Source organism: Aegilops tauschii, chromosome 7, assembly GCF_002575655.3.
Source record: "Aegilops tauschii subsp. strangulata cultivar AL8/78 chromosome 7, Aet v6.0, whole genome shotgun sequence".
NCBI lineage: Eukaryota > Viridiplantae > Streptophyta > Magnoliopsida > Poales > Poaceae > Aegilops > Aegilops tauschii.
The window spans coordinates 617,231,705-617,244,132 of record NC_053041.3 but is presented as its reverse complement, the minus strand read 5'-3'; positions in this window follow the sequence as shown (position 1 = coordinate 617,244,132).

Here is a 12,428-nt window from a genome sequence, read left to right as displayed (position 1 = left end):
CAACCCCGGCAGAGTGGACTTAGCACTGAAAAGTGACAGTGCCACTTAGAATCAAAAAGGCGCAGCAAAGCACATACAAATATCAAAAAGATTGGATTCATCATAGCTGAATGGTTACATACATACAGTGATTAACTTTGTGAAAAAAAAATTTATACTTTATACCACATAGAATTCCTTAAAAATTGTTTTTTTTAGTCTGTTGAACCCATAGACGTCGAAGCAATTTCCTCCCGTGTCCCCCCCCCCCCCCCCCCTCAACCCTAGCCAGGACCAGCCTTAGGTCGGCCTCACTGGCCGCCGCCGGCACCGGTGGCGGCACTCTCGCCAAAGGCAGAGGTGAGGAGACACGCAAGGACGGTGCATCGGGGCGGAGATGCATAGTGGCGGACACGTGCGGATGGTGGGATGTGGAGGACAAGGCGCTATGGTGGTGGCACTGGGGGTGGGCGGATTGAGCGAGGCCGGTCTTCGGCGGCACCACTCAAGGCATTGCTGTCATGGTGGGCGTGTTGGGGAACGTAGCAGAAATTTAAAATTTTCTACGCATCACCAAGATCAATCTATGGAGTAATCTAGCAACGAGGGGAAGGGGAGTGCATCTACATACCATTGTAGATCGCTAAGCGGAAGCGTTGCAAGAACGCGGATGAAGGAGTCGTACTCGTAGCGATTCAGATCGCGGTTGATTCCGATCTAAGCGCCGAACCACGGCGCCTCCGCGTTCAACACACGTGCAGCCCGTTGACGTCTCCCACGCCTTGATCCAGCAAGGAGAGAGGGAGAGGTTGGGGAAGACTCCGTCCAGCAGCAGCACAACGGCATGGTGGTGATGGAGGAGCGTGGCACTCCTGCAGGGCTTCGCCAAGCACCGCGGGAGAGGAGGAGGACATGGAAGAGGGGGATAGGGCTGCGCCAAGAGGGAGAGCAAATCATCTGTTGGGCAGCCCCCATACCTCAAGTATATATAGGGGAAGAGGAGGGGCTGCGCCCCCACCTAGGGTTCCCTCCCTAGGGGTGGCGGCAGCCCCCAGATCCCATCTGGGTGGCGGCCAAGGGGGAGAGAGGGGGGCGCACCTAGGGTGGGCCTTAGGGCTCATCTGCTCCTAGGGTTTGCCCCCTCTCCTCTTGAGGGCGCCTTGGGCCTTGGTGGGAGGCGCCCCAGCCCACCTAGGGGCTGGTCCCTTCCCACTATTGGCCCACGTAGGCCTCTGGGGCTGGTGGCCCCACCTGGTGGACCCCCGGGACCCTCCCGGTGGTCCCGGTACGTTATCGATAGCACCTGAAACTTTTCCGGTGACCAAAACAGGAGTTCCCATATATAAATCTTTACCTCCGGACCATTCCGGAACTCCTCGTGACGTCCGGGATCTCATCCGGGACTCCAAACAACATTCGGTAACCACGTATATCTATTCCCTATAACCCTAGCGTCATCGAACCTTAAGTGTGTAGACCCTACGGGTTCGGGAACCATGCAGACATGATCGAGACGTTCTCCGGCCAATAACCAACAGCGGGATCTGGATACCCATGTTGGCTCCCACATGTTCACGATGATCTCATCGGATGAACCACGATGTCGGGGATTCAATCAATCCCGTATACAATTCCCTTTGTCTATCGGTATGTTACTTGCCCGAGATTCGATCGTCGGTATCCCGATACCTTGTTCAATCTCGTTACCGGCAAGTCTCTTTACTCGTTCCGTAACACATCATCCCGTGATCAACTCCTTGGTCACATTGTGCACATTATGATGATGTCCTACCGAGTGGGCCCAGAGATACCTCTCCGTTTACACGGAGTGACAAATCCCAGTCTCGATTCGTGCCAACCCAACAGACACTTTCGGAGATACCTGTAGTGCACCTTTATAGCCACCCAGTTACGTTGTGACGTTTGGTACACCCAAAGCATTCCTACGGTATCCGGGAGTTGCACAATCTCATGGTCTAAGGAAATGATACTTGACATTAGAAAAGCTCTTAGCAAACGAACTACACGATCTTGTGCTAGGCTTAGGATTGGGTCTTGTCCATCACATCATTCTCCTAATGATGTGATCCCGTTATAAACGACATCCAATGTCCATGGTCAGGAAACCGTAACCATCTATTGATCAACGAGCTAGTCAACTAGAGGCTTACTAGGGACATGGTGTTGTCTATGTATCCACACATGTATCTGAGTTTCCTATCAATACAATTCTAGCATGGATAATAAACGATTATCATGAACAAGGAAATATAATAATAACCAATTTATTATTGCCTCTAGGGCATATTTCCAACAGGGCGGTGGCGGCGGCGGGCCCGTTCTGGGCCCAATCTGGGCTGGCGGGTTGCGGCGGCCGCCGCGTGCTTTGGCCGGACAGCTTGTTGTCCACGGGAGGCGGTGGCACAGGTCTTTTTGGGTCTGATCTCCGCCGAATCCAACAAGGTTGACGGCGTTCTGGTTCGTCTTCTCCTCTGCACCCGGCTAGTGGCGTGAGGGCTACTGGCTCGGCTTGAATAAAGGTAGTTGGCCTTGTTGTTCTTCAAGTTCCAATTTGTCGATCTGCTTCATGCCGGCCTCCTTGATCTGGACACCGACGAGTTCCGGTCTTCCTCTCGGAGATCTCAGCTATTGGCGCTTGGCACTACTGGTATTTTAGATCGGAATTGATCTGTTCGGGGGTCCCCTTATTTTCGGCTAGAGAGGCTTCATGAGGGTGTGGCGCGAAGCTCTGCTATCTTTTTGGTGCCATGGGACACGTCTAAGTGTAGATTTCCATGCATTGACAGTGGTGAAGAAAGTCATGGCGGCTACGATGCGAGGCTTGTAATGGCAGATAGGAGTTTTGGCTAAGATGAAGACTTGTGGCACAGGGTTTTCCTGTGTGTCGGGTGTTGAGTACTTGCAGCAGCGGCCTTGGTAGGAGGGGCCGGCAACACCGGTGGAAAGCATTTATGGTGTTGTTGTCGAGTACCGAGCCGCGATTTACTGGGTGAAAGCCCAATAAAACTCAAGATCCTTGATCGGACGATGATGTCTACTACACAACCTTCTTCTTGTAGACGTTGTTGGGCCTCCAAGTGCAGAGGTTTGTAGGACAGTAGCAAATTTCCCTCAAGTGGATGACCTAAGGGTTATCAATCCGTGGGAGGCGTAGGATGAAGATGGTCTCTCTCAAACAACCCTGCAACCAAATAACAAAGAGTCTCTTGTGTCCCCAACACACCCAATACAATGGTAAATTGTATAGGTGCACTAGTTCGGCGAAGAGATGGTGATACAAGTGCAATATGGATGGTAGATATAGTTTTTGTAATCTGAAAATATAAAAACAACAAGGTAACTACTGATAAAAGTGAGCATAAAAGGTATTGCAATGCTAGGAAACAAGGCCCAAGGTTCATACTTTCACTAGTGCAAGTTCTCTCAACAATAATAACATAACTGGGTCATATAACTATCCCTCAACATGCAACAAAGAGTCACTCCAAAGTCACTAATAGCGGAGAACAAACGAAGAGATTATTGTAGGGTACGAAACCACCTCAAAGTTATCCTTTCTGATCGATCTATTCAAGAGTCCGTAGTAAAATAACACGAAGCTATTCTTTCCGTTCGATCTATCCTAGAGTTCGTACTAGAATAACACCTTAAGACACAAATCAACCAAAACCCTAATGTCACCTAGATACTCCAATGTCACCTCAAGTATCCGTGGATATGATTATACGATATGCATCACACAATCTCAGATTCGTCTATCAACCAACACAAAGAACTTCAAAGAGTGCCCCAAAGTTTCTACCGGAGAGTCAAGACGAAAACGTGTGCCAACCCCTATGCATAAGTTCACAAGGTCACTGAACCCGCAAGTTGATCACCAAAACATACATCAAGTAGATCACGTGAATATCCCATTGTCACCACAGATAAGCACATGCAAGACATACATCAAGTGTTCTCAAATCCTTAAAGTCTCAATCCGATAAGATAACTTCAAAGGGAAAACTCAATCCATTACAAGAGAGTAGAGGGGAAGAAACATCATAAGATCCAACTATAATAGCAAAGCTCGCGATACATCAAGATCGTGCCGAATCAAGAACACGAGAGAGAGAGAGAGAGAGAGAGAGAGAGAGAGAGAGAGAGAGATCAAACACATAGCTACCGGTACATACCCTCAGCCCCGAGGGTGAACTACTCCCTCCTCGTCATGGAGAGCGCCGAGATGATGAAGATGGCCACCGGTGAGGGATCCCCCCTCCGGCAGGGTGCCGGAACAGGGTCCCGATTGGTTTTTCGTGGCTCTGGAGGTTTGCGGCGGCGGAACTCCCGATCTAGGTTATGTTCTGGAGGTTTCTTTATTTATAGGAATTTTTTGCGTCGGTCTCACGTCAGGGGGGTCTCCGAGTCGTCCAAGAGATAGGGGGACGCGCCCAGGGGGTGGGCGCACCCTCCACCCTCGTGGACGGCTCGGGATTCTTCTGGCCCAACTCTTTTACTCCGGGGGCTTCTTTTGGTCCATAAAAAATCGTCAAAAATTGGCACGTCAATTGCACTCCGTTTGGTATTCCTTTTCTGTAAAACTCAAATCAAGGAAAAAAAAGAAACTGGCACTGGGCTCTAGGTTAATAGGTTAGTCCCAAAAATCATATAAAATAGCATATAAAACATCCTAGATGAATAATATAATAGCATGGAACAATCAAAAATTATAGATACGTTGGAGACGTATCAGACAACGACAACGCTTGTGCATTGTTTCCTTTCTTGGAGACGTCGCTTTTGGAGAACCTCTTTTGCGGTCCGAGTGTTGTCTTTGGTTGTGGTTAGATTGTTGCTGTTGCGAGTGTTTCATCACTGCGACGGGGTCTTTGTTTTTATATTTCTCTATTTTTTTATTTTGCTCTTTGTTGTGTGCATCCTGAATGTCTTTCGATATCTTGTAGGTGCATAGGCTGGATGCACACTAGTAGAAAAATGACCTTACGTTCGCATCATTAGTCCCGGTTTGATTACGGACCGGGACTAATGTGACCATTAGTCCCGGTTCCAACAGCTAGGGCACAAGCATCATTAGTCCCGGTTCGTTTTGCACCTCTAGTCCCAGTTTGTGACACAAACCGGGACTAAATGGGTTATGGCAGGCTGGCGTCAGGCTGGGGCCCCCACGAGCACCTTTAGTCCCGGTTTGTATAACCAACCGGGACTAAAGATGCCCCTATATAAACCCTTCGTCCAGCCCGAGCCCATTATCTCTGTTTTCCCCTTTCCTCTCCTTTGTTCTTCCCTTTGCTCGAGCTCATTTCTCCATTTTTGCCAAGATTTGTCAAGATTTGAAGGCACCCTATCCATCCAAGTGTTCACAAAGGTTAGCAACTTTATCCTTTCATCTCTCATTGCTAGATTAGCTCGTGCAATGCTCTATAAGTATAGTGATTTGTGGGTTTTAGTTTAGGAGTAATTATATGTGGGAGTTTATTTAATTTATATGCAATTTGAGATCAAATTAACTTCTTAGTTTGCACATGTAGGTGTGGTTTACTTAGTGCCTTACTGTCCCCGTCCTAACCACCGTCAATCGCCCGCACCGTCCCATCGCCGGCACCACCTTCGTGAGCCTCTTGTTCTTATCCTTTTTATTTAAAAAATCATGTTTTATGATTTAGATAGTTACTTGTATAATTTTCTTACCTGTATGGTTGTTTGTTATACATAGTGGCATGGTTTTGATATCCGTCCCCGTCGGTCCTCGTCCGGGTTATGATTCAGATGTGGTATATGTATTCTCTTTTATAACTATTTGTTGCATTTCGTATTTATGGCAATTATGTCCATCAAGTTAACATAGATATTTTTATCTAGGAGGTATGTGAACCGGAAATTGCAACCGACCCTCTTGTCGAGAAGTTAAATTTAGTTGAAAAAGAAAACGAGTATTTGAAAGAAAAATTAAAAAGAATTAAAGAAGAGAAGATGAAACTGGAGTTGTATGTTGCCGATGTCGTTGATGATCACAAGATCAAGATGGATGCAATGCGCTTGAAGATTAGAAAGATTAGAAAATATGCCGTTAATAAAGAGGCTTGGTATCACTATGCTGTTGGATCAATTGTTACCTTAGTTGCGATCTTGATCGCATCTGTTGTTGCATTTAAATGCTTTAGCTAGAGAGTTTGTATGTTGTTTTATGAGAATACGTGTGTATGAACTTTATGTATGAACTTGTATTAATTTGGTCTTTTCGGTGTTGTGTAATGAAGGTGAGCCGGCAATGGATGTACGATGACCGATGCTCTCCCCAGTTCATTGATGATGTGCGTACTTTTCTGCTTGCAGCTGAGGCAAACAAGCGGCCGGATGGTTTTATGTGTTGTCAATGTGGCGTCTGTAAGAATGATAGCAACTACTCTAACTCAAGAACCATTCACGTCCACCTGTTTACGTCGGTTTCATGTCCGGCTATAACGGTTGGACCAAGCACAGAGAAAGAGGGGTTCTAATGGAAGAGAATGAAGAAGAAGAGGATGATGACAGCTATTCTGGCCATGGGTTTCCTGAATACGATGGTACTACAATGAGGGAAGAAGCTGAAGAAGAGGCATCAGATGAGCCCGCTGATGATCTTGGTCGGGCCATTGCTGATGCAAAAAAGAACCTGCACAAGTGAAAAGGAGAAGTTGGAGTTGTAGCACATGTTAGAGGATCACAAGAAATTATTGTACCCAAATTGCGAAGATGACAAAAAAGCTGGGTACCACACTAGAATTGCTGCAACGGAAGGCAGAGAATGGTGTATCTGACAAGGGATTTGAATATACTCCCCTTTTTAAAAAAAAATAGACTTGCAGTCACTTGGATTACTATCTTAACGTTGAAAGACGTATTTTCAAGTAAAGTAAAACCAGGAGTAAATTATGTTAAACTTTAGTACTATCTAAAGTTCTATCATTGTTCGAGCATCTCCAATAGATGATGCAAATTTGAAGATATAATTTACATCTCTAAAAAGTGTTTTTACATCTTCAAAAAAGAGTCAACTCCAACAAATGATGTATATTGGAGATGTAAAGTGCAACTCCAGTAGATGATGCAAAATGGAGATGTAAAAAACCGGCGTCCTGCCTCGCGGTTGATGTAGAGCTGCATTTCAACATTGGAATAGCAATTTGCATCAAATTTCTATCAACACAAGTTCATCATCATTCATAGTTTGAAATCCTACAACCAAAATTGCATTGTCTCAAACAAAGTTCATGGTCCAACAAATTAAAATGCACATAAACATCAAAAGCACACAATTTTCATCCTCTCCGTTGTCACTAGTGACATTGACGACGGTGGTATGATCATCGTCAATGGCTTCTTTGTCGATGTTTTAATCATCATCGACAATTTTTTTTACCTTTGGGACATTTCATCAAATACGTTGCATGCGGTGGCCGTCGGCGTGACCACATCATCCTCCATGGCCGGCGATGGTGGAGGAGGGCCTCTTGGGCCAGAGGAGGAAGCCACGGCCACCGGCGGAAGTCAATCGCCCACCGCAGCCGCGTTCATTGATGATGTGCGTACTTTTCTGCTTGCAGCTGAGGCAAACAAGCGGCCGGATGGTTTTATGTGTTGTCAATGTGGCGTCTGTAAGAATGATAGCAACTACTCTAACTCAAGAACCATTCACGTCCACCTGTTTACGTCGGTTTCATGTCCGGCTATAACGGTTGGACCAAGCACAGAGAAAGAGGGGTTCTAATGGAAGAGAATGAAGAAGAAGAGGATGATGACAGCTATTCTGGCCATGGGTTTCCTGAATACGATGGTACTACAATGAGGGAAGAAGCTGAAGAAGAGGCATCAGATGAGCCCGCTGATGATCTTGGTCGGGCCATTGCTGATGCAAAAAAGAACCTGCACAAGTGAAAAGGAGAAGTTGGAGTTGTAGCACATGTTAGAGGATCACAAGAAATTATTGTACCCAAATTGCGAAGATGACAAAAAAGCTGGGTACCACACTGGAATTGCTGCAACGGAAGGCAGAGAATGGTGTATCTGACAAGGGATTTGAATATACTCCCCTTTTTAAAAAAAATAGACTTGCAGTCACTTGGATTACTATCTTAACGTTGAAAGACGTATTTTCAAGTAAAGTAAAACCAGGAGTAAATTATGTTAAACTTTAGTACTATCTAAAGTTCTATCATTGTTCGAGCATCTCCAATAGATGATGCAAATTTGAAGATATAATTTACATCTCTAAAAAGTGTTTTTACATCTTCAAAAAAGAGTCAACTCCAACAAATGATGTATATTGGAGATGTAAAGTGCAACTCCAGTAGATGATGCAAAATGGAGATGTAAAAAACCGGCGTCCTGCCTCGCGGTTGATGTAGAGCTGCATTTCAACATTGGAATAGCAATTTGCATCAAATTTCTATCAACACAAGTTCATCATCATTCATAGTTTGAAATCCTACAACCAAAATTGCATTGTCTCAAACAAAGTTCATGGTCCAACAAATTAAAATGCACATAAACATCAAAAGCACACAATTTTCATCCTCTCCGTTGTCACTAGTGACATTGACGACGGTGGTATGATCATCGTCAATGGCTTCTTTGTCGATGTTTTAATCATCATCGACAATTTTTTTTACCTTTGGGACATTTCATCAAATACGTTGCATGCGGTGGCCGTCGGCGTGACCACATCATCCTCCATGGCCGGCGATGGTGGAGGAGGGCCTCTTGGGCCAGAGGAGGAAGCCACGGCCACCGGCGGAAGTCAATCGCCCACCGCAGCCGCGTTCATTGATGATGTGCGTACTTTTCTGCTTGCAGCTGAGGCAAACAAGCGGCCGGATGGTTTTATGTGTTGTCAATGTGGCGTCTGTAAGAATGATAGCAACTACTCTAACTCAAGAACCATTCACGTCCACCTGTTTACGTCGGTTTCATGTCCGGCTATAACGGTTGGACCAAGCACAGAGAAAGAGGGGTTCTAATGGAAGAGAATGAAGAAGAAGAGGATGATGACAGCTATTCTGGCCATGGGTTTCCTGAATACGATGGTACTACAATGAGGGAAGAAGCTGAAGAAGAGGCATCAGATGAGCCCGCTGATGATCTTGGTCGGGCCATTGCTGATGCAAAAAAGAACCTGCACAAGTGAAAAGGAGAAGTTGGAGTTGTAGCACATGTTAGAGGATCACAAGAAATTATTGTACCCAAATTGCGAAGATGACAAAAAAGCTGGGTACCACACTGGAATTGCTGCAACGGAAGGCAGAGAATGGTGTATCTGACAAGGGATTTGAATATACTCCCCTTTTAAAAAAAATAGACTTGCAGTCACTTGGATTACTATCTTAACGTTGAAAGACGTATTTTCAAGTAAAGTAAAACCAGGAGTAAATTATGTTAAACTTTAGTACTATCTAAAGTTCTATCATTGTTCGAGCATCTCCAATAGATGATGCAAATTTGAAGATATAATTTACATCTCTAAAAAGTGTTTTTACATCTTCAAAAAAGAGTCAACTCCAACAAATGATGTATATTGGAGATGTAAAGTGCAACTCCAGTAGATGATGCAAAATGGAGATGTAAAAAACCGGCGTCCTGCCTCGCGGTTGATGTAGAGCTGCATTTCAACATTGGAATAGCAATTTGCATCAAATTTCTATCAACACAAGTTCATCATCATTCATAGTTTGAAATCCTACAACCAAAATTGCATTGTCTCAAACAAAGTTCATGGTCCAACAAATTAAAATGCACATAAACATCAAAAGCACACAATTTTCATCCTCTCCGTTGTCACTAGTGACATTGACGACGGTGGTATGATCATCGTCAATGGCTTCTTTGTCGATGTTTTAATCATCATCGACAATTTTTTTTACCTTTGGGACATTTCATCAAATACGTTGCATGCGGTGGCCGTCGGCGTGACCACATCATCCTCCATGGCCGGCGATGGTGGAGGAGGGCCTCTTGGGCCAGAGGAGGAAGCCACGGCCACCGGCGGAAGTCAATCGCCCACCGCAGCCGCGTTCGGCTTCGAAATTTTGGTCGACCGTCGGCCGCTTCACGCCTCCACCACGTGGCTTGGCGGCCTGCTGCTTCTTCGTAGGCGGCTCCGGCGCGACGGCGACCAGTCGAGGTGGGGCAAATCCAATGCGGCAGCATGGCGGCGGTGGCATGGAGGCGGAGGCCGAATTGGGGACCGTGGCGCCGATGGCGGCTGCGGCGAGGTGGGTCCGACCAGCGGTGGTGGTGCCGAAGACACGGCAGGGTCATCGGCGTCGGCCATGGCGTCGGCGGACGGGAGGCGGGCGGGCGACGGGCGGGCGGCAGACTGGCATGTGGAAGCCGAATGAATGCACACTGGTAGAAAAAAGGCCTTTAGTCCCGGTTCGCAAAGGCCTTTAGTCCCGGCTGTGCAACCGGGACTAAATATGCGCGACTAAAGACCCCCCTCCTTTAGTCGCGCCTCTTACGAACCGCGACTAAAGGCTTTAGTCCCGGTTCTTGTGGCTGACCGGGACTAAAGGCCCGTCCTTTAGTCCCGGTTCTCGTGGCTGACCGGGACTAAAGGCCTCCTCCGTAGGTTTAAACCTGGTTTTTTTGTGAATTTTTTTTATTTTCAAATTTCTGATTTATTTTAACCTCTAATCTCTAATCACCACCCCTCATCACTGCCACCCCTCATCACTGCTCAATTTATCCTCTAATCTCTAATGACCCCTCATCATTCCAAATCATCTAACTTCCCGGACGGTCACCCATCCTCTCACTACTCCAGCCTGAGCACGCTTAACTTCCGGGTTCTATTCTCCCTCGTTTCCAAGTCTGCACTTGTTGTTTTCCTGACAATAATAGGATGTCAATTCTATTAACCCTCAGGAATTTAGCTTGAGCATGAAGTGACACATTTCACTGTTTGAGTTTGAAACTATTGTTTTAAAAAACAATAATTATTTAGTAACACTAATATTTCTGAAATAATTAGTTTGACCATTGTTTGACCACAGTTTGACCACAGTTTGACCAGATTTGACCAAAATTTAAAAAAATGAAATAATTATTTAGTAACACTAATATTCTAGAATAATTATTTTGACCATTGTTTGACCACAGTTTGACCACAATTTGAAATTTTTTGAATTTTTTTTCCACTCTAGATCTTAAAAGCCCCGTATCTTTTTTTCTGTTAGGTTTTTGAGGATTCTAAAAATGTTTAACAGGGTTCCCCAGTTAAATTCGGATGTAACTTTTCGAGTAGATGATTTTTCATATAAAAAACTTTTTCATCCGAGTTCGTATGCAAAAGTTATGCCCATTTTAAGAATTTCCAGAGAGATTTTGCAAATAAAGTCGAAATTCATATTTGTTAATTTTCCCAACAACTAGACCACATATCACATGGAAAACTTATTTTATTTTATTTTTTTGACATTTCCATCATTTTCTTTTGTTTTTTCTAAAACTAAAAAGGCGATCCACGGGGGGGGGGGGGGGGGGGGGTAGAGTTTGAAAATGAGGCCTCCTTTAGTCCCGGTTGGTCTGGCCAACCGCGACTAAAGGTTCGGGCCATTAGTCGCGGTTGGCCTGGCCAACCGCGACTAAAGGCCTTCGGGCCAGCCTGAGGACCTTTAGTCCCGGTTGGCCAGGCCAACGGGGACTAAAGCCCCTCCCGTCCGCCAGCGCGCGCTGGGCCCAGATAGTTGGTCGCGGGCCTCCTCCCGAACCGCGACTAAAGACCCCTTTAATCGCGGTTCGATTATTTTGGGGACTAATGGGGGCGTATGGAAGCCTCTTTTTCTACTAGTGGCAGTTTGACGGTTGGCACGCGACCAAGCGTTTTTTACATCTCTGGGAGGTGGTGATATTTTGTTTTTGCATCTACATCATTTGTTGGAGGTGGGTTTTTAGGTCTCCGAGATGCAAAAGTTAGTTATTTTTACATCTAGGTGAAGATGTATATTTGCATCTCAACGTGTTGTATTTTACATCTCCGGGAGGCGGTGATGATGATTTTGTTTTATCTACAACATCTGTTGGAGATGGGTTTTTAGGCCTCGGAGATGCAAAAGTTAGTTATTTTTGCATCTACATCGTCTATTGGAGATTCTCTTACGATGTTGAATGTTGTGGGGACCTTTTTTTTAGTTTATGTGTGCACCTCATGGTCGTATGTATATCCTCTTGCTGTTTTTTACATGATCGCAAAGTTCACGCCATTTAATTTTGTGATCTCAAATGCTTGATGTTAGCTTTTTGCTAATTTTTTGGCCAACCTTTAGGTATTTTCAGGTTCTTGGTGAACCAGGCATGTTCAACCCATGAGATATTGTTGTGTATAGAATGATGGCGATGTAAGTCATCCGATTGCTTGTGGATTGATGAAAGATTTTTCCCAGGTGACTTAT